Source organism: Ranitomeya variabilis, chromosome 7 (genome assembly GCF_051348905.1).
Source record: "Ranitomeya variabilis isolate aRanVar5 chromosome 7, aRanVar5.hap1, whole genome shotgun sequence".
NCBI lineage: Eukaryota > Metazoa > Chordata > Amphibia > Anura > Dendrobatidae > Ranitomeya > Ranitomeya variabilis.
The window spans coordinates 230,710,677-230,736,267 of record NC_135238.1 but is presented as its reverse complement, the minus strand read 5'-3'; positions in this window follow the sequence as shown (position 1 = coordinate 230,736,267).

Sequence of the window (25,591 nt, the reverse complement as noted above, 5' to 3'; positions counted from 1 at the left end):
CTCACTCGTACTTTCAGTGGACATGTAGTGCAGCCTATGTACTGAACTTTACATGTAATACATTCTATTAAATACACTACATTTTCGGTGTTACAATTAATGTAGTCATGTATATCAAATTGTTTATGGTTATGAAAAGATGAAAATTTGTTAGTTTTATGCAAATAGTTACATGTTTGTGTGGTGAGCACTTTGACCCACCAAGTGCTTCACAGAAGTTTATAATACAGAGCCGTAAAAATAAAAATAAAAATTTCCCACAAAAATTATTTTTTAGCCCCCAGTTTTGTATTTTCCCAAGGGTAACAGGAGACATTGGACCCCAAAAGTTGTTGTCCAATTTGTCCTGAGTACGCTGATACCCCATATGTGGGGGGGAACCACTGTTTGGGCGCATGGGAGGGCTTGGAAGGGAAGGAGCGCCATTTGGAATGCAGACTTAGATGGAATGGTCTGCAGGCGTCACGTTGCGTTTGCAAAGCCCCTAATGTACCTAAACAGTAGAAACAACCCACAAGTGACCCCATATTGGAAACTAGACCTCCCAAGGAACTTATCTAGATGTGTTGTGAGAACTTTGAACCCCTCAAGTGTTTCACTACAGTTTATAACGCAGAGCCGTGAAAATAAAAAATATTTTTTTTTCCACAACAATTATTTTTTAGCCCCCAGTTTTGTATTTTCCAAAGGGTAACAGGAGAAATTGGACCCAAAAGTTGTTGTCTAATGTGTCCTGAGTATGCTGATACCCCATATGTTGGGGTAAACCCCTGTTTGGGCGCACGGGAGAGCTCGGAAGGGAAGGAGCACTGTTTTACTTTTTCAACGCAGAATTGGCTGGAATTCAGATCGGACGCCATGTCGCGTTTGGAGAGCCCCTGATGTGCCGAAACAGTGGAAACCCCCCAATTATAACTGAAACCCTAATCCAAACACACCCCTAACCCTAATCCCAACGGTAACCCTAACCACACCTCTAACCCTGACACACCCCTAACCCTAATCCCAACCCTATTCCCAACCGTAAATGTAATCCAAACCCTAACTTTAGCCCCAACCCTAACTGTAGCAATAAACCCTAGCTCCAAATATAACTCTAACCCTAGCCCTAACCCTAGCCCTAACCCTAATGGGAAAATGGAAATAAATACATTTTTTAATTTTTTATTTTTTCCCTAACTAAGGGGGTGATGAAAGGGGGTTTGATTTACTTTTATAGTGGGTTTTTTTAGCAGATTTTTATGATTGGCAGCTGTCACACACTGAAAGACGCTTTTTATTGCAAAAAATATTTTTTGCGTTACCACATTTTTTGATCGCTTTTTATTCCAATTGTGAGGCAGAATGACCAAAAACCAGCTATTCATTAATTTCTTTTTTTTTTTGGGGGGGGGGCATTTATACCGTTAAGCATTTGGTAAAATGGATAAACCAGTTTTATTTTTCGGGTCAGTACGATTACAGCGATACCTCATTTATATCTTTTTTTATGTTTTGGTGCTTTTATACGATAAAAACTATTTTATAGAAAAAATAATTATTTTTGCATCGCTTTATTCTAAGGACTATAACTTTTTTATTTTTTCGCTGATGATGCTCCTTTTTTGCGGGACAAGATGACGTTTTCAGCGGTACCATGGTTATTTATATCCATCTTTTCGATCGCGTGTTATTCCACTTTTTGTTCGGCGGTATGATAATAAAGCGTTCTTTTTTGCCTTGTTTTTTTTTTTAACGGTGTTCACTGAAGGGGTTAACTAGTGGGACAGTTTTATAGGTCGGGTTGTTACAGACGTGGCGATACTAAATATGTGTACTTTTATTGTTTTTTTTTTTTTATTTAGATAAAGGAATGTATTTATTGGAACAATATTTTATTATTATTATTTATTTAGGAATTTATTTATTTTTTCACGCATGTAATTTTTATTTTTTTTTTACTTTGCCCCGGGGGGGACATCACAGTAAAGTGACAGATCGCTGATCTGACACTTTGCTTTGCACTGTGTCAGATCAGCGATCTGACATGCACAGCAAGGGAGGCTTCCCGGCGCCTGCTCTGAGCAGGCACTGTGAAGCCACCTCCCTGCAGGACCCGGATGCAGCCCTATGGCCATTTTGGATCCGGGCCTGGAGGGAGGAGGAGGTAAGAGTTGTGATCGCGTTGCTGCGAGGGTCTCAGGGAAGCGCGCAGGAGACCCCTCCCTGCGCGATGCTTCCCTATACCGCCGGAACACTGCGATCATGTTTGATTGCAGTGTGCCGGGGGCGGTCCGTGACCGCTCCTAGCACATAGTGCCAGATGTCAGCTGCAATAGTCAGCTGGCGATCGGCCACGCTCCCCCCTTGAGCACGGCCGATCACTCTGGACGTACTATTCCGTCCTTGGGAAGTAGGACCCACCCCACATGGACGGAATAGTACGTCCAATGGTAGAAAGGGGTTAATAAAGTCCTGTGATTACAGCAGCCTCTGCACTGATTCCAGCAGTCTCTGTCTCTCTGCCCTGTAGAAGGAGGAGACTGACACATGTAATGTGAGCAAACAGCAGCCAGAGACCTTGCCATAGACAAGAATAGCTTTTTAGAAAAAAATGGGGTCTAGATCTACAAATAGTATAGTCTCCGCCCACTTGTCATTTTTATTTGCTTTTGTAATTATAAACTACGGTAAATACAAGTGTGGCTCCCCAGGGTCCTGGTCGTCACAGTAACATTGCTTTCCTCACGGGGAGTGATGTTACGCTTGGAGGCAAGAAGGGATAACTGTCACCAGGTAACCACAAGCCAAGCATGCAACATGTTCACACTCCAGGCCACTAGGGGGAGCTTTTGATTCTAATTACTAGGTGACTCCCCATGTATATAGTAGTTTTGGAGGGAAAGGAGTTAGTTGCCGACTGAGAACAGTTCTTGCCAGGAGACAGACTGGATCAGTCTGAGGCAGAAGAGGGTTTATGGAGCTGTGTAGCCGCAGTGCTGCAGTTCCTGGGAAGAGACATACAGAAAGCCGAATACATTGCAGTGAGCGTGCAGGAGAGAAGCACAGGAGAGGATACCAGTGGGAGACCTGCCACGAGCAGGCTGCCTCCTTCTGAGGCGCAGAGACCGGTAGCCGAAACACCGACTGCCCTCTACGACTTACATCAGAGACCGGCAGGACAGCTGAACTCCAAGTTTCCTGTCCGCCTTAATACCCAGGAGACACGGTGACAGCTACAGAGCCCGGGGCGTGCTAGAGTCCCTATAAACTGGCTCAAGTCACCAGTCATATGGGTTGTGTCCTATCCTATACGGGGGACAGAGAGAGAGAGAACATCTGTGAGGACCTTATCTGAAGCCATAGGCAGTAAGGGACTACAACACCACGGCGCTAGAGGAAGGCTTTGATTTCCACCTGGATAAGGGTACTCTGGATTCGCTTCCAGGCCAGCCGGACCCTGCCTGCCCTGTGATCTGGTGCCCTGGACTGTGGCTGCCTGAAGTCTTCAGTAAACAAGGTAAAGAGACTGCAAACCTGTGTCCTCGTTCTTTACTGCACCACTCACCATCCTCCATCTATACACCGGGAGCCCTGGGGATATACTTCACCTGTGGGAAGTTATACCATCTAGCTGCCATAACATCACCCCAGAGGACCCCTTAAAGCAGCGTCGGTCCCCACTGACCGAATACCACAGGTGGCATCACAAACAATAGACTTTATCCCTTTAAAGACCTTTTCCCTTTTACATGGGCGCCCAGGGCCACGGACCGGGTCGCCACCGTGACATCCCCCTGTGAAGTACCGGAGCCGGTACCGGGTACCCCACGGCCCTGGCGAGCGACTCATCTAAACAGCAGATACATTTGTATTTTCCACCAAAATGTATTTACCCCAAATATTATCATTCTGTTTTCAGATATTATCATAGAATGCATAAATAATGCTTCTACATAGTATCCAAACAATAGCAATTTATAGAACTTTATATTTTCCCTTCCCCATGACAGCACCGGTACATGAGAGATGGTCCCGCCCCCAAGAACAGGAAACCTGCAGAGGAGATAAAAGATGGGGGCGGCACCTCTCTCCTCTCTCCTCAGTTTGGTTTCCTGTTCTTGCGGGGAACCTGCGGTGCTGCATGGGGAGAGGTCTCCCTTGCTAGGCCGGTCACTGACCGAGGTCCGCGGTGGGAGCAGCGGCGGCGGCGTGCGCGCGTCACCTCCATACCTGGCTGCATGTGCGTCCTTCCCCACTGCGGACTCCCCGGCGTCCGCTCCTGGCCGGAGGCTGGGCCAGGGAGAAAGCGAAGGCGTGCCCATCACGACGCTGGGGCCAAGTGAATGGGAACTTCCAGGTTGTAACCGGAAGTGACGCTACATGCTGAAGGAGCGGTGTGCTGACACTCCCCGGGGGGGGGGAGGAAGTTCAGGGACGCACACACCGCTTCCTGCCCACCCATATTTAAACTACAAGGCGGCAAGCAGACACTGGTAACAGCCTCCTGCAAGATGGCAGATCCGGTGGAATCAGCGATCCCAGCAGAGAACCCACAGCCTGTCGTGGTATTAAGGGTCCGGTGGGTAAGTGCCTTTGTAAGGCAAAAAACATGTCAGTAACACTGTGTTTTATGTATGTATATGCAGGGAAAGAAAGTTACCTCTAAACAAAAGCATAAAGTGTGTGCACTCTGTGATAGAAGCCTTCCCAAGACATATGAGAAGCGTATGTGCCGCTCATGTATAGAAAAGACTGTAACTGAAGAGTCATCATCATTGCTTCAGAATATAAAGGCTATTGTTAGAAACAAAGTGCAAAACACAGTAAAGGAGCAATTAAGACATCATGGGGTGCAGAGCTCCGTAAACCCGCCTTCTGCACCTGCCCAAACATCTGATATAGAATCCGAGGGTGAACCGGGGGAGCTTCCGCCTGAGGAAGTTTCGGACCTGGACTCTTCAGATGAAGAGTGTGGCCGGCCTTATGTGTTATCAGAAGATGTGGGGAAGTTGCTAAAACTGGTCAGGTCCACCCTGGGGGTTGAGACGCCAAAAGAAAAACAAACGATTCAGGACTCCATGTTCAGCAATTTAGAAGATAAGAAACGGAAAGTTTTTCCATTTCACGATAATATATTAAATCTTATCAAAAAAGAATGGAAAAAAACGAATAAAAGGATTTCAGTTCCCCAGGCCTTAAAACGTAAATATCCCTTTGATGAGGAAATTTGCGAAAAGTGGGAAAAGGCGCCAAAGTTGGACGCGGCTATCGCAAGTACCTCCAGGGGCATAGCACTTCCTTTCGAGGATATGGGTGCTCTAAAGGACCCCCTAGATAAAAAGGCAGATGCCTTTCTAAAATCAGCCTGGGAAGCCTCAACTTGGGTGTTCAAACCTGGAGTAGCGGCTACTTCCACTGCCCGTGCCATGGTTAAATGGCTAGACGAACTAAGCGACCATATAAAAAACAAGTGTCCAAGAGACAGACTTCTAGAAGTCATCCCTTCACTACAAAATGCAGCGGGGTTCCTGGCAGACGCTGCTATTGATTCTGTACGGTTTACTGCCCGGGCAAGTGCCCTCTCTAATTCGGGCAGAAGAGCGTTATGGTTAAAAAACTGGAATGCTGATTTTCAGTCAAAAGTGAAGCTCTGTGCTGTACCCTGTGAGGGGCAATATTTATTCGGGAGGGCATTAGATGAAATTTTAGAAAAAGCGGCGGACAAGAAGAAACACTTCCCTCCACCTCCTTTCTTTAAACGACGATGGTATGACAATCGTCGGTCCTTTCGAGGATCGGGTAGAGCAGGCCGGGGCCGTCCAACGGATAGAGCCACACGAGGAAAAACCTGGAGTGAAAGAAGAGAGAGAGGTTTCCTTTTCAGTAAACCTCCAAAACCAGATCCCAAACAATGACGCCATATTCCAGGTGGGAGGAAGGTTACGGTTTTTTGTCCATCAGTGGGTAAGCTTACAGCCGTCTCAATGGATAATCAACTTGTTATCCGACGGCCTAAGATTAAACTTTATCTCCCTGCCTCCTCACCGAATAAAAGTTACTCGTGTGGCCAAAAAGAACCAATTAGTACTCGAAAAAGAAGTTCATCTTCTTCTAGACAAAAAAGTCCTGGTAAGAGTACCTCCACAGGAAATAGGGAGGGGTTTTTACAGCACCCTTTTCCTCACACCAAAACCGGATGGGTCATTAAGAACAATTTTCAACCTAAAAGAGTTAAAAAAGTTCATCCGAGTGGAAAAATTCAAAATGGAGACTCTGAGAACGGCGGTAAAACTGCTGTATCCGGGATGTTACATGGCAGTGATAGACCTTACAGATGCCTACTATCATGTACCAATCAGCATGGAGCATCAACAATTTCTAAGGTTAGTAGTGCAGCTGGGACAGGTCTACACCCATCTACAATACCAATGTCTCCCCTTCGGGGTATCAGTAGCTCCTCGTATCTTTACAAAAATAATTTCGGAAGTAGCATCCTTCGTGAGGAGAGAAAATATTCTACTAGTGCCCTATTTAGACGATTTCCTCCTTATAGCAGACAATCAAGAAGATTGCACAAAAGCAGTTACGAAAGTACGAGAGCTACTAACCAGGCTGGGGTGGATAATAAACTTAAAAAAATCAAGAATGATTCCGGTCCAGATACAGGAGTTTCTGGGAATTCAGTTAAATTCAAATCAGGCAAGACTTTGTCCTCCCAGACAGAAAGAGCGAGGCCATAAAACAGCGAGTAAGACAAATACAGACAGCCCAATCCGTCTCGGTGAGGGAAGCCATGTCCCTCCTAGGTATGCTTACTGCAACAATTCCGGCGGTCCAATGGGCACAACTGCATTCAAGGGACCTACAGTGGCAGATTCTGTCAGAACAAACAAAATTACCCTACAACTTAAATCGAAAAATCGTATTGTCACAACATGTACGGGACTCTCTAAGCTGGTGGCTAGATTCCGAAAATCTAAAAAAAGGGGTCCCATGGTCAATCCAGAATCCGGTGGTACTGATCACGGATGCGAGCCCGTTAGGTTGGGGAGCACACCTATCAGATCGGATCCTACAGGGTCTATGGGATCCACAAATGCAATTAGCCTCCTCAAACCTGAAGGAATTAACAGCGGTAAGGCAAGCGATTCTTCAAACGGAAGAGGACGTCAAAGGAAGACATCTGGTAGTGTTGTCCGACAACAGCACAACGGTATCGTATATAAATCGACAGGGAGGAACGAGATCAAGTCCCCTAATGGAAGAAGCAAGAAAGCTATTTCGTTGGGCCGAAAACCATCTCTTATCTCTTACAAGTACACACTTAAAGGGGTCGGACAACCTTGTCGCAGACTTTCTGAGTCGTCACGTCCTGCACCAGGGCGAGTGGTCGCTAAATCAAAAATTTTTTGGAGAAATCTGTGCCATCTGGGGGCTTCCTCAAGTGGATCTTTTCTCCACAAGGCAGAATCGAAAGGTAGAAAGATTCTACTCTCTGAACCCGAAAGAGAACCCGGAAGGAGTAGATGCGTTGCTGCACCAATGGAGATTCCAACTAGCCTACGCGTTTCCCCCAATCCCATTAATCCCTACAGTCCTGAAGAAGATCCGAGAGGAGAAATCGCGCATAATCTTGATCGCACCCTTCTGGCCAAAGAGAGCTTGGTTCACTTGGCTCAGACGTATGTCCATCTCGGACCCATGGATACTTCCAGATGTTCCAAATCTTCTGCACCAGGGTCCAGTGACACATCCTCAGGTTCACAGTCTACACCTCACTGCTTGGAACTTGAGAGGGGACTTCTGCTAGCGAAGGGATTCTCGGATCCGTTAGTTACTACTCTGCTGTCCAGTAGAAAGAAGATCACAGCTGATAAATACCAAAGGGTATGGGGAAAATTTGTAGAATTTTCAGGCCGAAGGATAACAGATACCGTTCAGGAAGTCCCTATATCAGAAATCTTAGAATTTCTCCAAAAGGGTCTGGAGAGAGGATTATCTACCAGCACCCTAAAAGTGCAAGTCTCGGCGCTTAGCGCCCTGTTTGACCAAAAATTGGCTGATCACCCCTGGGTGTGTAGGTTCATTCGGGCCTCCTTTACAGCCAGACCATTCAAACCTCATCCAAAGGTCACTCCCTGGGATTTAAATTTGGTTTTAAATGCTTTGACCACCTCTCCCTTTGAGCCTCTTTCCTCCATATCGGTGAAAGCGCTAACTTTAAAAACGGTTCTCCTGATTGCCCTTACCTCGGCCAGACGCATTAGTGAGCTCCAGGCTATATCTATAGACCCTTCTTACACTACATTCCTAGAGGACAGGGTAATTATAAAATCTGATCCAGCCTTCTTACCAAAGGTCAACTCAAAATTCCACAGGGACCAGGAGATAGTCTTGCCCTCATTTTGTGCCAATCCAAAATCCCAGGGAGAAGAAACCTTCCATTGCTTGGACGTCAGACGTTGCCTACTTCAATATTTAGAAGTGACAAAACCATGGCGACAGTCTTCAGCCCTTTTTGTCTCCTTTCAGGGGGCAAACACGGGAAAAAAGGCCACAAAATCAACCATTGCACGGTGGCTCCGTATGGCTATATCACTTTCCTATTCCTCTGTGGGGCAGGTCCCTCCACCTGGTGTTACGGCCCACTCTACTAGGGCTATTTCCACATCTTGGGCAGAGAGGGCAAATGCGTCTATAGAGCAAATCTGTAATGCAGCAGTATGGTCTTCACCCTCTACTTTCTTCCGCCATTATAGATTAAATCTGGGGCTATCAGATCTCGCCTTTGGGAGAAAAGTGCTATCTGCCGTTGTCCCACCCTAGAGGTTCCTTCTATTTCTTCCTCTCATGTACCGGTGCTGTCATGGGGAAGGGAAAAAATGATAATTACTTACGGGTAATTTGATTTTCCAGATCCATGACAGCACCGCTCTAATTCCCGCCCTATCTTGGTGATGGTGTGTGATTCACAAAAAAATAAAAATAAAATAAAAATAAAAAAAATAAATAAAATAAATAAATAACTATATATTAAAAAAAAAGGGGATACATACATAAGATGGGGCAATAACCACTTAACATAACAATAGATAAATAATCTTTAGAGTTTAATATAATGTATATATGCCTAACACTGACAAAGCGGTTACCTTACATTCTCTGTAAACAAACTGAGGAGAGAGGTGCCATCTCTCATGTACCGGTGCTGTCATGGATCTGGAAAATCAAATTACCCGTAAGTAATTATCATTTTTTCCACATAAGTCCAAGAAATCTGCAGTACAGTGCTTATAATTCAATACAATGTCAACCATACAATACCTAAATAACACTCTTGTTTGCAGTCCAGATAATGTTGCCAAACAGGGTAAGGATTAAAGGGTTTTTTTTTTACCTCCAGTTATCACATATGTGCAGTCATTTCCGGCCCCTTTAAGTCCCTAAGGACTAAGGACTTTATCAGCACAGAGACCACCGCTTTCCACCAATATTCCATCCTAAGTGATAAAATTAAAAGAGGCATTCTTCACTTTAGGCAAGGTCATGAAGACTGAAGGATGGAGAGGAGGAGTCACGACATCTTATCTAAAGTGGACGTCCCACTAAAGGTTGGGAGGTGTAAGACTATTCTTACTGAGTGTGTTGGGGGACACTCGCTTGGCCGCGATATTCAGCACACGGGCACGGGTTTTTAAAACCAAACAGTCCATGCGGTTTATTATGCCTCATAAACCGGGTTATGCACAGTTCATTGTGTACATCTCATGAAACACAAGCGGCACCAACTGGTAATATAAACTTGCAGCTTTAACTTACACTTCATTTACGGCTTTGACTCACGGACACTAAACACGCTGGTCCTCACTGACCAGTTGCCGTGGGTCTACCTCGCCGTTCTTGTTACAAGCACCAACAGTTTATGGAGGTACCTTATGGGAGCTCCTGCTCCATCTGCTGACTCCTTGTCAGTCCTCTCTCCTGGGGGAACTGCCTTACGGGGTTCACCAACTCGCCTGGCCGGCACACAACAGTCAGTCCAGAGCCACCGAAGGACGGCAGCTTCCCCAACACCGATCATCCAGGTCCACAGTCTCTCAGGTGCTCCAAGAAGACTCCACTCACAGGAGCTTCTAACACAGACTGTCCAGGACCATGGTCACACTGTGGTCTTCAGAACGTCCATCCCACCTGGGACCGTTCAACACAGAGGCCGTGGCCTGTCTGGGTGCTATTCAGGATTTAGTCCAACACCCAGGCCACCAGGTCCAAACCATGTGCATACACAGGAAGCCTCCTCCCAGGGCTTCCAACACGGGAGCACACAGCTCATGCACAGGCTTCCAGGACCTTGCACTTGGATCAATCAGGTCCAAACACTGTTCCACACAGGAACCACACAGAAGACCATGTGACCCACACCCTGGTCAGGTTATGTACCTGTAACCACACCCACAGTAATGGATCACCTGGGCTGGTCACGTGATCCTGACATCACTGCAGGTTGATTCTCACGGCCTCAATACGACTCCGTGCACATACCGGGGAGACCATGCAGCGCCCCCCACCTGTTACAGGGGTCACTATATCACAGAGGGTAAAGGGGAAACATTCAGAATGTTCCAGGATGGGGTTTCTGGTGACCGTTTTTGATACAAATTTTCCTTGTAAACCAAAAAGTTTGTAAACAAAAGGAAAATGAAGTGCAGCACCCCAGAGTCCTGGTTGTTGCAGTACTGTGGCTCCGCCACTATGGGGAGCTATGGTACGTCTGATTGCACTAAGGAGTTTCTCTGACCAGGTAACACCTCACTACACTTCACACTCCGGCCACCAGGGGGGGTGGTCCTATCTAGTAGGCCACTCCTCACACTTGGTAAAACTGGGGGTTGGACAGGAAGACAGGGAGAAGTAGCTGGGAAGAGCTAGTGAGAGGACCTGTTAGGGATGGGATCCTGGCAGACTCCTCAGAACAGAACTAACCAGTGCACAACGGGAATACAGTAAAGAAGTATTGGGACCAGAAGGAGTCGTGCTGTTAGACCGAGGCAACATCCTTCTGAGGCGCAAACAGTCGGTGGCCGGAACGCCGAGCAAGTAAGAGACTTTAAGTACACTGCAAACCACGGCCGGACAGCTAATTACAGGTTGGCTGTCTCACTTAACACCTAAGCAGACAACGGAGGCAGTTGTGGGAGAGGGGCGACTCTAGGGTCCCGGAAGAACTCCAGGCCTACCCCGTCATACGGGTGCGTCCTACCATATCATCTGGGGGACGTAGAGAACGAACATCAGAGACAGACAGAAACAGTTGTGAGGACTATCCCGGGAGCTCAGCAGGGAAGAACTACAACATCCAGCGCTAGAAGGTAGACACTGATTCCCACCTGTAAAGAGAACTCCTGATGTGCCTTTGGACCGGCCGGTCTCTGACAACCCAGTTAACAGCGCTCTGGACTGAGGTCTCCAAAACCTTCAGTAAAGAGGTAAAGAGACTGCAACCAGGTGTCTTCGTTATTTACCGCGACTTGCACCCCACAACTGCACCATCATCATCACTTATTCTACCGGACGTCCCCCACTGACAGACAGGGCCACGGACCGGGTCTAGCCATCGTGACAACCCCAGGACTGAGACCCAGAGGCCCGGCTCCGGGTACCCCTAGGCCCTGCGGCGGTGTGGGGGCGCTCCAACTTGGCGTCACGAACAGGATCTACTTAAGCCTGAAGAATCAGGTCATGTGTGCCTTGGAACTGTGATTTATTGTGCTTGGACTGTACTTTATTGAAAAGACTGTGTGCTGTGCCATTTGCCGCCAAAATTCGCCATTGCCGCGCACGGAGGGAGGAGCCTTAGCTACGTGGGCGGAACCAGCCAAAAGAAGCGCGGAACGGAAAGCGCGGTAAGGCGCCAATCCCGGAAGAGGAACTCCGTCCTCCGGCAGGTTAGTGGGAGGAAGGTACAGCCATGTCCGAGTCGGGAGGAGAGGAGGTGGCAGCCGCGGATGCAGGGGCAGCTCCGGTCCACGCAGCGGGCGAAGCCGCGGCCCTAATACCACCACCGGTTGCCGCAGAACCCGCTGTTCCCCTCAGCCAGCCGGACACTGCCGCTAACACAAAAGCCATAATGCCCTTTTCTATGCCGTACCTGCCCGGAGCGGCCTGGCTCCCACGATACTCTGAGGAGTCGCATACATTCACTGACTTTAAGGAAGGGCTCTGCAGCCTGCTAGAGTTCTATCCCCTGACAGAGCCTCAGAAGGTTCATATGATAACCGGCCAACTCTTTGGGGCGGCTCTGAGAGAATTGAAATCCTGGCCCGCTGAGGATAAAGGAACTGCACAGATTTTTGCCAAGCTTAAAGCCACCTTTGATACTCGCACTGCTACGGAAATTAAACTGACTTTTTATGGATGCAAACAGAGGCCACAGGATAGCTTGCGGGACTATGCCCTTAATCTCCAGGAGGCGATGCGGGCCATTAAGCAGAGTGACCCCGGCAGCATGCAGGATGAGGATAAACTTCTGAAGGAGCGGTTGATTGAGGGGCTCCTGTGCAGGCACCAGCGGAACCAAGTATATTGGAGGACGACCAGTTCTCCCTGTAGTGATTGATGGAATCCCCTTGAATGCTTTGCTGGACACCGGTTCTCAGGTGACGACTATACCTTACGTGCTCTACAAACGGTATTGGGAGGACGCTGATATTACTCGTGGCCCTGACGATGATTTCACCATAATCGCCAGTAATGGTCAGCCGTTGCCACAAGTGGGGTATAAGGAGGTCACCATCAAAGTGGGGCGGGTGGAATTGAAAGCCCAAGGGATTGTGATTGTTGATATTGATCGTCGAGAATGTAATCCCATGATGACTCTTGGTACTAATGTTATAGAAAATTGTCTTGCAGAAGTGATTGTTTTGTTGCAACAGGTGGCAGAAACCGCTGGCCACAGTGAGCAACGTGCCCTGCAGAAGGAAATCAGAGCTCTGATGCAGAGACAGCAGGTAGAGCTGACTGGTGGTGAGATTGGTCGTGTCACTGTGAGTGATTCAAACCCCATCGCGATACCCACCAAGAGTGAAATGTTAATATGGTGTCGAGCAGCCATAGGCCTCAGGGGTAGGGACTACCAGGCCTTGGTAGAACCCGTATATTCAGACAATAGGCCTACTGTTCTGACAGCCCGGGGGGTGGTCGACGTCCGTCAGGGGAGAGTGCCCGTACGTGTCCTCAATTGTGGGGAGGAAGAGGTCCACCTAACCAAGTATACCACGCTCGCCAAACTGTTCACTGTCAATAATAGTGTAATACAGACACCTGAACCCTTGGTCCCGTCAAATGTGGCGGAAAACAAAGGTTCTGCAGAGCACTCGAAAGACTGGTGTCGGGAATTGCATGTGGGCACTGACTCTACCCCATCTCATCAAATACAGGGGGCTTACAGGGTGGTACACGAGTACGAGCAGGTATTCAGCAAACACCCCTCAGATTTTGGGCAGGTGAAAGGGATCCAACATCACATCCCCACGGGAGATCACCGACCCATAAAAGAGAGATATCGCCCTGTACCCCCAGCTCATTACCAGTGTGCCAAGGACATGTTGCGGGAAATGAAGGAGGCTGGGGTGGTGAGAGACAGCTGTAGCCCCTGGGCAGCTCCGTTAGTCCTTGTTAAAAAGAAAGATGGTACAATGAGGATGTGTGTTGATTACAGGCAGTTGAATCGCATTACACATAAGGACGCATACCCACTGCCCAGGATAGAGGAGTCTCTGGCTGCCTTAAAATCTGCTAACTACTTCTCTACCTTAGATCTCACCAGTGGGTACTGGCAGGTTCCTGTAGCGGAGGCGGACAAAGAGAAGACGGCCTTCACGACGCCAATGGGTCTCTGTGAGTTCAACTACATGCCCTTCGGATTGTGCAATGCTCCCGGAACGTTCCAGAGGATGATGGAGTGCTGCCTGGGCCACCTGAACTTTGAAACCGTGCTGCTATATCTGGATGACGTCATAGTCTTCTCTAAAACCTACGAAGACCATCTGAAGCACCTGGCTGAGGTGTTTGAAGCCTTGTCCAACTTCGGCCTAAAAGTGAAACCGTCCAAGTGTCATCTGCTGAAACCTAAAGTGCAGTACCTGGGCCATGTGGTGAGCGCTGAAGGAGTGGCCCCAGACCCCGACAAGGTCACAGTGATTAAGGACTGGCCAAAGCCCAGTGACCTCCACGAAGTCCGGCAGTTCCTCGGGCTGGTAGGCTATTACCGGAGGTTCATTAAGGACTTCACCAAGAAGGCCACACCCTTGCAAAACCTGTTGGTGGGCCAACCAAAGAAGACCAAGGGGAGGAACACCCCCTTTGATTGGAACGAAGAGCTGGAGGAATCCTTCACCTGTTTGAAGTCGGCACTGACGGGAGAAGAGGTACTGGCTTACCCCGAATTCGACCAACCGTTTGTGCTGTACACAGATGCCAGTAATGTGGGACTAGGAGCCATGCTGTCTCAAGTCCAGAAAGGCAAGGAAAGAGTGATCGCTTACGCCAGCAGGAAACTCCGTCCCACGGAAAGGAACCCTGACAACTACAGTTCCTTCAAACTGGAATTCCTTGCCCTTGTCTGGGCAGTGACAGAGAGGTTCAAGCACTACCTGGCCTCCGCGAAATTCACCGTCTTCACGGACAACAATCCGCTAACGCATCTGGGTACTGCCAAACTCGGGGCTTTGGAACAGCGGTGGATGGCCCGGCTGTCCAACTATGATTTCACCATCAAATATCGGGCAGGACACCAGAATGCCAATGCCGATGCTCTGTCCCGAATGCCCAATTTACCAGAAGTGGGAGAAGACCCGGAGGCACTTGAAGAGGTGGAGCTGCCTGCCTTCCATCGCCCCAAAGCCACTCAGAACTCTCACCATGTGAAGAACAGGCACAAGAACCAACCGGATGCCACGCTGAATCCCCTGCCCCACCACGGATGGGCAGAAACCCAGGATAGTGACCCCGCGGTCCGTCAGGTGAAGGAGCTCTTGACGCAGGCTGGGTTGCACCCTGGCCCAGATGATCCACAAGAAACCCAACAGCTGTGGAAGGGGAGAAGCAAGCTGTTTATCCATGATGGCAAGCTGTGCAGGAGGAGCATCGACCCACGTACTCATGAATTGGTGTGGCAGATAGTGGTGCCAAGGCAAGATGCGCCCATGGTTCTGGGAGCCTACCATGATGGAGCCGGACACTTCGGATGGAGGAAGCTAGAGAAGCTGCTCCGAGGGAGGTTCTATTGGATTGGTATGAAGAGAACCATTGAGAAGTGGTGTCGGGAGTGTGGTCCATGTAGTCTGCGCAGGAAGGACCGTGACAGTCAACGGGCTCCCCTGCGGCCTATCATCACCAAACGGCCGCTCGAATTGGTCGCGCTGGATCATGTGAAGCTGACACCTAGCCGGTCAGGCTATATCTACGCCCTTACCATCGTGGACCACTACTCCAGGTTTTTGGTGGTTGTGCCTGTCAAGGATCTAACGGCTAGGACTGCCGCCAGGGCCTTCCAGCAGCACTTTTGTAGGCCCCATGGCTACCCAGAGAAAGTACTGACCGATCAGGGGCCTGCATTCGAAGCGGAAGTGTTCCAAGAATTCTGCCAGCTGTACGGGTGTAAGAAAATCAGAACCACCCCGTACCACCCTCAAACCAACGGGATGTGCGAGAAGATGAACCAGGTAGTAATCGATTTATTGAAGACCTTGCCTGTGGAGGAACGGAACCTGTGGCCGACAAAGTTGCCTGACCTGGTGGATATGTACAACCACATCCCAGTAAGTTCCACCAACTGTACTCCAGCGTACCTGATGCGAGGAAGGTCTAGTCGGTTACCCGTTGATCTGGACATGGGGGTCCTAGTACCCGAAGATACCTCGCCGGAGGCAGATTGGGATACAGAAAGGCAGCGAAGATACCGCGAAGTACAGGAGTGTGTAGAGAGAAGTCTCGCCCAGGCTAGGCAGAAACAAGAAAGGGACTACAATCAACACGCTCCTGCGATTCCCCTGTCACCTGGTGAGCAAGTGCTTAAACGAAAGAGGAGGTTACACAAGCTCGATGACCAATGGGAAGCGGAACCGTATACCATCTTGCCATCCGATTTCGACAACACTAAGGTCTGTCTCATCAGCAAGGACAGAGGGGAGACCTCGACAGCGGTATCCAGGGATCACCTTAAGGTCTGCCCCGATAAGTTGAAAGAGAGGGGCACGGCCCCAGAAATCTCCCCGCCGGTAGAAAAGGAGAAGATATTCCACACTGTCCTTGGTGACTTTCCCCAGTCCTGGACTCAGATAAACCAAGCCATCGCGGTGCCTGTTCTAATGTTTCCACAGCCGGACCCACCAGAAACAACGGTGATACCAGATCATCCGGCCCCGCTACCTCAACAGGCCTTACCTGATGAAGCCATGCCAACCGTTGAACCGACAAATCCTCCCTCTGCTATCAGTGAATCTGCTGTACCCACTGTTGATAACCGCAGCTCTGAGAGCCCCAACCTGCCAGTGCTACCCAGACTCACTAGAAGTGTAGTTAGAAGACAGTGCACTACACCAGCGGTAGCAAGCATGGCGGGCCCTGCTAGGCCAATAGCAACCCCTGCGCTGCGAAGGTCCACACGCAGCACTCAAAATCAAACTCCCCTCCGCTACAAAACTTGGAGGTATTAATAAGGGCTGCTCTTTAGTTAAGAATGTTTTTGTGTGTATTTTTGTTACAGGTTTTAAATGGACAATAGAGTAATGGACGGTGAATTGCTCAAAAACTTTCATAAGGGGGGACCCCTTTGTTTACCCGGGGTCCCCGCTGTTTCAACCACTGAACTGAGAGTCATAAACTGTGCATGACCTAACTTTTGCAACGTTCAAGAATCCTCACCTCCCGTAAAGGGAAGCATTGTTATGTTCAATTGTTATGCTATTTCAAAAATTTGTGTGTTTTCTGTTAACATGTATTATTGTTCTTGTTTTCCCAGTCCCGGAGTACTGGATTTAACCGGGGGGGAGTGCAGCACCCCAGAGTCCTGGTTGTTGCAGTACTGTAGCTCCGCCACTATGGGGAGCTATGGTACGTCTGATTGCACTAAGGAGTTTCTCTGACCAGGTAACACCTCACTACACTTCACACTCCGGCCACCAGGGGGGGTGGTCCTATCTAGTAGGCCACTCCTCACACTTGGTAAAACTGGGGGTTGGACAGGAAGACAGGGAGAAGTAGCTGGGAAGAGCTAGTGAGAGGACCTGTTAGGGATGGGATCCTGGCAGACTCCTCAGAACAGAACTAACCAGTGCACAACGGGAATACAGTAAAGAAGTATTGGGACCAGAAGGAGTCGTGCTGTTAGACCGAGGCAACATCCTTCTGAGGCGCAAACAGTCGGTGGCCGGAACGCCGAGCAAGTAAGAGACTTTAAGTACACTGCAAACCACGGCCGGACAGCTAATTACAGGTTGGCTGTCTCACTTAACACCTAAGCAGACAACGGAGGCAGTTGTGGGAGAGGGGCGACTCTAGGGTCCCGGAAGAACTCCAGGCCTACCCCGTCATACGGGTGCGTCCTACCATATCATCTGGGGGACATAGAGAACGAACATCAGAGACAGACAGAAACAGTTGTGAGGACTATCCCGGGAGCTCAGCAGGGAAGAACTACAACATCCAGCGCTAGAAGGTAGACACTGATTCCCACCTGTAAAGAGAACTCCTGATGTGCCTTTGGACCGGCCGGTCTCTGACAACCCAGTTAACAGCGCTCTGGACTGAGGTCTCCAAAACCTTCAGTAAAGAGGTAAAGAGACTGCAACCTGGTGTCTTCGTTATTTACCGCGACTTGCACCCCACAACTGCACCATCATCATCACTTATTCTACCGGACGTCCCCCACTGACAGACAGGGCCACGGACCGGGTCTAGCCATCGTGACAACCCCAGGACTGAGACCCAGAGGCCCGGCTCCGGGTACCCCTAAGCCCTGCGGCGGTGTGGGGGCGCTCCAGAAAGAAATGAAGGGAGTTTTTGTGCCACTAAGACTACTATCATACATCAGGTTTTTGCCGTCAGGCACAATCTGGCAAGTTTTGAAAAAAACTGATCCATTTTTTCTTCTGCCGGATCTGTTTGTTCTCATAGAGTAGTATTAGCGCCTGATGGCCACACGTTTCATCCGTTCTTTGCCTGATCCATCAAAAAAGTTGTTTCCGGCGGACGGAGAAAATGTACTGAGGAACGTTCTTTCTGTCCGGCGAAAAAACGCCCAGCGACTGATCCGGTCCAAAACGGATGAAACGGAGATGAATCCGGCTTCGGAATCCGGTTTTCCCTGCATTCTCCATTCAAATCATGCACATTTTCCATTTTGGTCTCTCTGTTTGTCTCTCTCCTCCCCTCCTCGGAACAGGAAGTCACTGTTTCCCCGGGTTAAAAAGACAAAAACGGATCCAGCAGAAAAACGGATCCGTCGCATCAGTTTTTCACTATTTGCAACGGTTCCGTTTTTTTACAAATTTGCCGGATTGTGCCTTAACCAAAAAAAATGATGTGTGAAAGTAGCCTTACAGTTATGTGCAAAATAATAGCAGTTTAACATCACTAATATGTTTAATTACTGTTTTGGCCAGAAAAGATCATACAATATGGGAAAAAAATTAATGACTAGGTGTAGGTGAGTAATGTGCAGCCAACACAGTTAACAGTCATGAAATGCACACTGCTAATTGGGTGAAGTTGTGTACCGAAGGAGGAAGAAGTTTGTTCATGAAGTTGATTAGAGAGGGGAAAACAGGTAAAAAAGTGCAGAAAATAATTGGCTGCTCAGCTTAAGATTTCCAATGCTGTAAAATGGCAAACAACACCCGAAACACGTGGTCGGAAAATAAATACTACCAGCCGCATAGATCATAGAATAACAAGAATGGCAAAGAAGTCTCCAATGATCGGCTCCAGGGCGATCAGAGAAGATCTTCAGTTACCTGTTAGTATTGCAACCATCAGAAGACGCCTTCATGAAGTCAAACTATTTGCAAGATACCCTCGTAAAGTACCATTGTTGAAATAAAGACATGTTGAAAAGATTACAGTTTGCCATAGAATACATTGACCGGCCTAAAGAGAAGAGTCGAACATTTTATGGGCAGATAAGAGCAAGGTTGTTCTTATTGGGTGTAGAGGCTGCAGAAAGTTTGTGAGACCACCCATTAAGTGAATTCAGGCCACGGTTCAATGTGAAAACTGGAAAATATGGAGGTGCGAGCAGAATGATTTGGAGATGTTTCTTATGCTATGGAGTTGGGCCCATTTATCGCATTTCACTCACCATGGAAAGTGTGAATGTAGCACAATATTGGAAGAGGTCATGCTGCCTTATTCTGAAGAAATTATATTGCTGGTGCTGAGATGTCCTGCTGGTGATGAGACCGCTACTACCAGTGATGATACCGATGCCCCGGCAGAAGAGTTGGGGGCAGATACTTGTAGCATAAAGACAGACTGTTCTTCTGAAGATCTGGATATATCTGATGACGAGATAGATGCGTCTGAGGAGAGGACAGATATTGTTATGCAGATGGTAAAGAGATGGACGACTCTGGTGAAAACTCAGTCCGGTCTGTTGAAGACACAAACTAATTTGTTAGAGAAGCAGAAAGATCTGATGACACAAATCAATCTATTGAAGATGCAGAGAAATCCTGTTGAAACAAACTACCGTAACTTCTTCAAGCCACAGGATAATGTTTTGAAGGAAAAGGACACTATGGTAAAGACACTGGTCGATATGCGGGAGATGCAACCAAAATGTGGAGAAAATAAAGGCGGATGTGGTGACGACCCTGAGCGATATGCTGCAGATACTGGCCGATGTGTTGGAGGACACAGTATATGCGTAAATGCAGCACCCCAAGTAGCCGGTTGCTGCAGTGATGTTGCCTTTCCTTCGGGGAAGATGATGTCACGCTTGGAGCCAAGTGAGATTCTTTCTATCAGGTAAGGCACTTACATTCAACACATCTGAATCTAGGCCAGGAGGGGGAGCTCTGAACCCGGATTCAAGGGAGCGTCCCTTAGCTATATGCATCCTGGTCTGGAGGACCATCTTCCAGATGTGCCTTTTCTGGGGTGGCTGGGGGCAGATATTTTTAGCCAGGGGGGCCAAGAACCATGGACCCTCTCTAGGCTATTAATATCTGCCCTCAGTCACTGGCTTTACCACTCTGGAGGAGAAAATTGTGCAGGAGCCCACGCTAGTTTTTTCTGTGAATTAATCCTTTAATTTAACACCTACAGCTCCAAAATTTAACACACACATAGTACTAACATTATTAGTCAGGGACATATAAAAATGTAACAGATATGCAATGGTTTACTGTATGTAAACCATGTCTGATATCCTGTCGGGTTGTGTAATGATAATAATAATAATACAGAAGTTGACAATTGATTTTTCACCAATTCTGCTATCTATCTCTGTATATATATATATATATATATATATATATGTGTGTGTGTGTGTGTGTGACATATATATATTGAGAGAGAGACTGTATATATATTTTCACGAATATTTGAGGCCATGGACCCATTATATGTCCATTTTGCAAGCCGTTGCAATAGGGATGTCACACAGATACTTGTGAGGAAATCACATCCTCACATTGCAGACTGATGACATACGGATCACGGTTCATGAAACATTTGTGCGATTCTCGTCCGTGAAAAACGGACCGATTTTTTTTTTTATACGTCTAGTGTGACTCCGGCCTAAGAGTGATAGTTTTGTATTGTGGGAATAATTTGGTCTTGGCATCTTCCCTACATTTTCCAGTAGTGTGAGATTCATCAGCAATTCACGAAAATAATAGACGTGAAAATGGGAAAAATTGTCTATGATTCAGTGGTACAGTATGCGTTCTCTCTAAGGGGTCAGTCATGAAGTTAGAAATGCTTTACAGTGTGGAACGAGAGGAAAGTTTACACGTGACAATGAGAGTGCATTTAGCTGATATGTGGTATTATTGGCAGAAATTGCTGCACATACCTTTACTTTATACTCGTATATTTTTTTTGCCTCTATCCTCGGTTGTGCATATGAATTAATAAAGTAACCAAATAAGTAATTTCAAGTCCGCCTGTTGAGAAAATTGCTTGGTAGTAAAGTCCTGTGATTACAGCAGCATCTGCACTGATTCCAGCAGTCAGGTTCTTTCTCCCTGCACTGTGGGAGGGTAGGAGCGGCGAATGCAAAGGGAGCAGGCAGGTTTGTGGAAACAGAAATCAGAGATCCGGCCTCTTGTTCAAACAGGTAAACTATCCGGATTGTGGGAAGCGAGGAGAGGCAAGTGTGAAATGAGCAAGAAGAATCTGCAGGTCAGCAAATTAAATAACCTCTCCCACTTGTCATGTTTAGCCATAGCAAAACGCGCGTCGGGTGTGGTGGGTCCCTGGCTCTTGGCTCTTACTAGGTAAGCATATGCTATATACTTTACATGTGGGCTTTACTGGTGATATATGTTAAATACGGCGGGCAGTTGCGTTCTGGCATTTTTTACTTATGCTCTTATACTACTGATTGTAGTTTTACTACATATACTATGATAATGCACCTTATATTTATTATTTGCTTGATAGCTGCTGCCCGCAATTTGAATTGATACAATTTATATACAATTTATATATATTTGTGTGAACAATCAATTGTATAGTCCCGTTATGTATTTGATATAAATTAAGCCATTTTTGTAGCCATACACACCGGTCTTGTTCCTGTACTTGATTTCTGTTTTAATTTTCTGTGTTTTTATTGTTGTATGTTTGATAATAATAAAGTCTATATTATCTAAACCAGCATTGTGGGCGATAGTTTTGGTGGATATTTGTAGTTTTTGCCTTACGTTGGTATATATCATTAGGTTCACTCATTGGTGTTGATTTTTAGCCATTTTTGTAATATCAAAGTAAATGCATAAAACACAGCTACATAAACACTTTCCACCCAAATGGATATAGACAAGTGCTACTCTATAATGTTCCGATATCACCATACAGTCCCTACATAATGCCTCTATACTCTATCCTAATGCCATCATACAGAACCCACATAACGTTGATAGATTTTCCACGTGTCCAAAAATTCCATAGTATCGTGCTTGTATTATACTTCAATGTCGTATCCATACCCCCAGGAAGCGAAAAAGTATAACTTGTGTATAGTGTTTGAATAATACCGTCAAGAAGTGCTGCAAAATCAATAATCTAAAGTGACTGTAAGAGAGGATAGGGGTTGGTTAAAGTTACTAATATTCCTAATATTACGGCATGGGGTTTTCTGGAGACTGTTTTCCAATAAACTTTAGTTCGGGGAAACAGAACAGAAAATTAAAGCAAAAAACAATGAAGGGAATTTTCTGTAGCAATGTAATAATAATGTTATCTCTATAGCGCCAACATATCCCGCAGCACTTTACATTTTAGAGGGGAATTGTTCAGACAATAAACGTAAGACTTTTGCTGGACGGATAAAAGAACTTGGTGACAAGAAGTCTAGTTGCCCGAAGAGATCAGATTTAGAGGCTTTAATAAGAAAGAAAAAAAAAAAAAATTGCCACTTACTCCAAGTATTAAATCTAATTCTTAAAAGACAAAGGGGAAGTCTTTCTGTGAAAGTTCTAAAGAGGTTTGGAGACAAGAAAAATAGACAATATCCATCACTCACCACAGATCTGGTGATGAAGCCAATTCAGGGGCCGGAAAATGCCACTTGCAAAGAATCATAGAAATTATACTGCGACACTGATGACAGCAACAATTATCTGTCACGCTGTGACGGTATTCGGTAAGGAAGGGGGGCCTCAAACTGTCCCTGGAACTGAGACCCTAACTATGCCTGTCTCAGGGGTACTCTTGAAGGTAGAGAGGCCTGAGTTTCCGATCTTACTATGCTCTTGCTAAACCTTGATCTTTCCCCTCCCCACTCCATGAGGCCTGGGACAGAAATCTAATGTAAACAAGACACAAAGTCAAAAAAGATATAACAGAAAACCTCTACCATACAAACACACTAACCAACAATAGGGAGGAGGATAGGGACAGGGAGGAATAAACTAAATGGGAAAGGGACCAGGAGATAAACACACACGTACTAAAGCAAACTACAGAACACTTCTACAACAACTCTACTCCAACCACTTAGCTTTAGCAAACAGCACAGGGAGATGAATCTTTCACTGGCAGGGACAAGAAGGTCTGACCAGTTTATATAGGAAGAGGAAATGACCAGATCAGAAGCAGCTGAAATGGAGCTGCATGTTTCTAACCAGCATAGAAAGGGTTGTTAACCTCTTCAGCACCAGAGGAAACTAAATCCCTTTATTATCGGACACAATTCACATAATCTCTAAAGAAGACCTGCAATTCATTACCCGATGGGACTGTCTAACTCCAGGTCTTCCAGGGAGATGTGACACCCTTGTGACATTTTCTATCCGCATCTTTTTTGGAAAAGGTTTCAGAATCTGGGTCCCAAAGAAAAACCATAATCAAACAACATATACTAACAGGATGCCTGTCATATTCCATGTAAACAATGGCATAATTGCTGCTTTTTTTGTGTTCATCCTGACTTAAAAAGAAAATAAATTAATACAAAAAATAATAAAAAGGGAACAAGTAGTCACATGTACTCGTAAGTGGTACCAATGAACAAAACAATTAATCCTGCACAAAAAAAAAATCTTACTGAAGAAAACAGAATAATAAAGTTAAATACCTCCAAATAAGGCAACCCACAGGCAACTATTCTAAGACCTTATTGTGCGAAAGCAGTAAAACATATAGTAAAAAAAAATATATATATTTTCTATCACTGTAATTTTAGTGACCCACAGAAAACAAATATGTCGCTTATACTGTACCTCACGGTGATAGGGATAATATTTCAACAAAAAAAAAATTGTAGAATTGCTGTTTTTCCATTCCTTTCTTTGCAAAATGTGAATTCAAGTTTTTCAATACTTTATATAAATCCAGAATATGGTAATTAAAAAAAACAACAAGCCCTAAAGAAAATTAAATTATGGCTCTTGGTGATGAAGCTCCGGATTTCAGTACAATCATCTGATGGTGGATCTTATTTCATCTTGGAGAATTATTGCGCCATCTTGAATAATAATTAAGTTAATGATGCTAAATTGTAAACAAATCAAACAATATTAAAAGCTAAAAAAAAGTGTAAAACTAAACAATGGTCTTTGTTCTCACTGTTCTTGTGATGTTTTTCCTTTTGTGACTTGCTCATATTTTGTGTAAGTAATGGCAGTGGAGCCTTCTGTATGAAATAAAAACTACATTTCACCATTAAGCAACAACATCAAAAAGTTAAAATGTTTGCTCTGAAAACAAAGTCACAAAACGCCTATGACAATGGAAGGGTTTTCCCGTGTGGCTATTCTGCTGTATAAAAAAAATCTGTTTACTTTGCTTTTATATGATGTAATAAAAGTTATCTGTAGTGAAAATGAAAGCAACGCAGGGGGACCTTTTTTGCACAGAATATCAAGAAGACGTCAGAATAACTTGGTCAAACAGGTAACAACTCCTGTAGACTGGACGATGTCCTGGCTTCTGAAGCTCTTGTTTGTACTGGGAATTATAAAAGTGAGGCCAAAGAGAAGGACCCGGAACAATCCATGTTTTCTGAGTGAAGATGAGAGAAAGCAGGCCACAGAAGCTAAAGAACGAACCCAACGACTTTTATCTGATGCTCTGAAAAAAAAGGAAAGTCTCCTGGTGAAAGATCTGAAGGTGTTCGAAGACCTGAAGTTAAAGACGCCTTTTCCATTCATCACCACGGATCTAGTGAACGAGCTGATCCGAGAACTAGAGAAGGTGACATTTGCAAAAAATAAAGATCCTGAAGCAGATAATAGATTGAATGCGTATGTATACCCCAGGTCTGACAATAGAACCATCTACCTATGTGCACCATTTTTTAAAATGGATCCAAAATCTAAATCCCAAGAAACAACCATTATCCATGAGGTCTCCCACTTCCTCGGTTATGGTCACACAGTCCAGGAGAACAGTGACAGAGTGAAGATGTCGCCACAGTCTATGTTGTGTCCTCAGACAGCTTACTCGGTGGCTTCAGCCCTGACATCGGACATGGACCATCGTGGACCCTTCACAGACGGCTTCTACTCCTGCTGTGGTGAGACCTCCCGGGACACCGTGTGTGAGAATTCCTGGGTTTATTACTATGTCAGGTAAGTGTCATAAATTTCCATACAGTATATAGTTGTCTTCTGGTGACTGTAAAAAAAAATATTGTGCTCCTATATACAGTATGTGCCCTGTTTCATTCTTTTCCTTAGCTATGGTGGGCAATGGGCATACTTTCAAAGTTATGTTTGGCAGATGTGTGTCGTAAGAAGGAGCGACGGTTCTGTGTTGTTTAGTTACTGGTTTTTTTTCCCCCACTACTTTATTGTTAATCTTTGCACCTACAATTTTGAGACTGGAGAAACTTCCAGCGCTTGGTTTTATTTTCTGCATATGTGCAAAAGGAAATTAAATA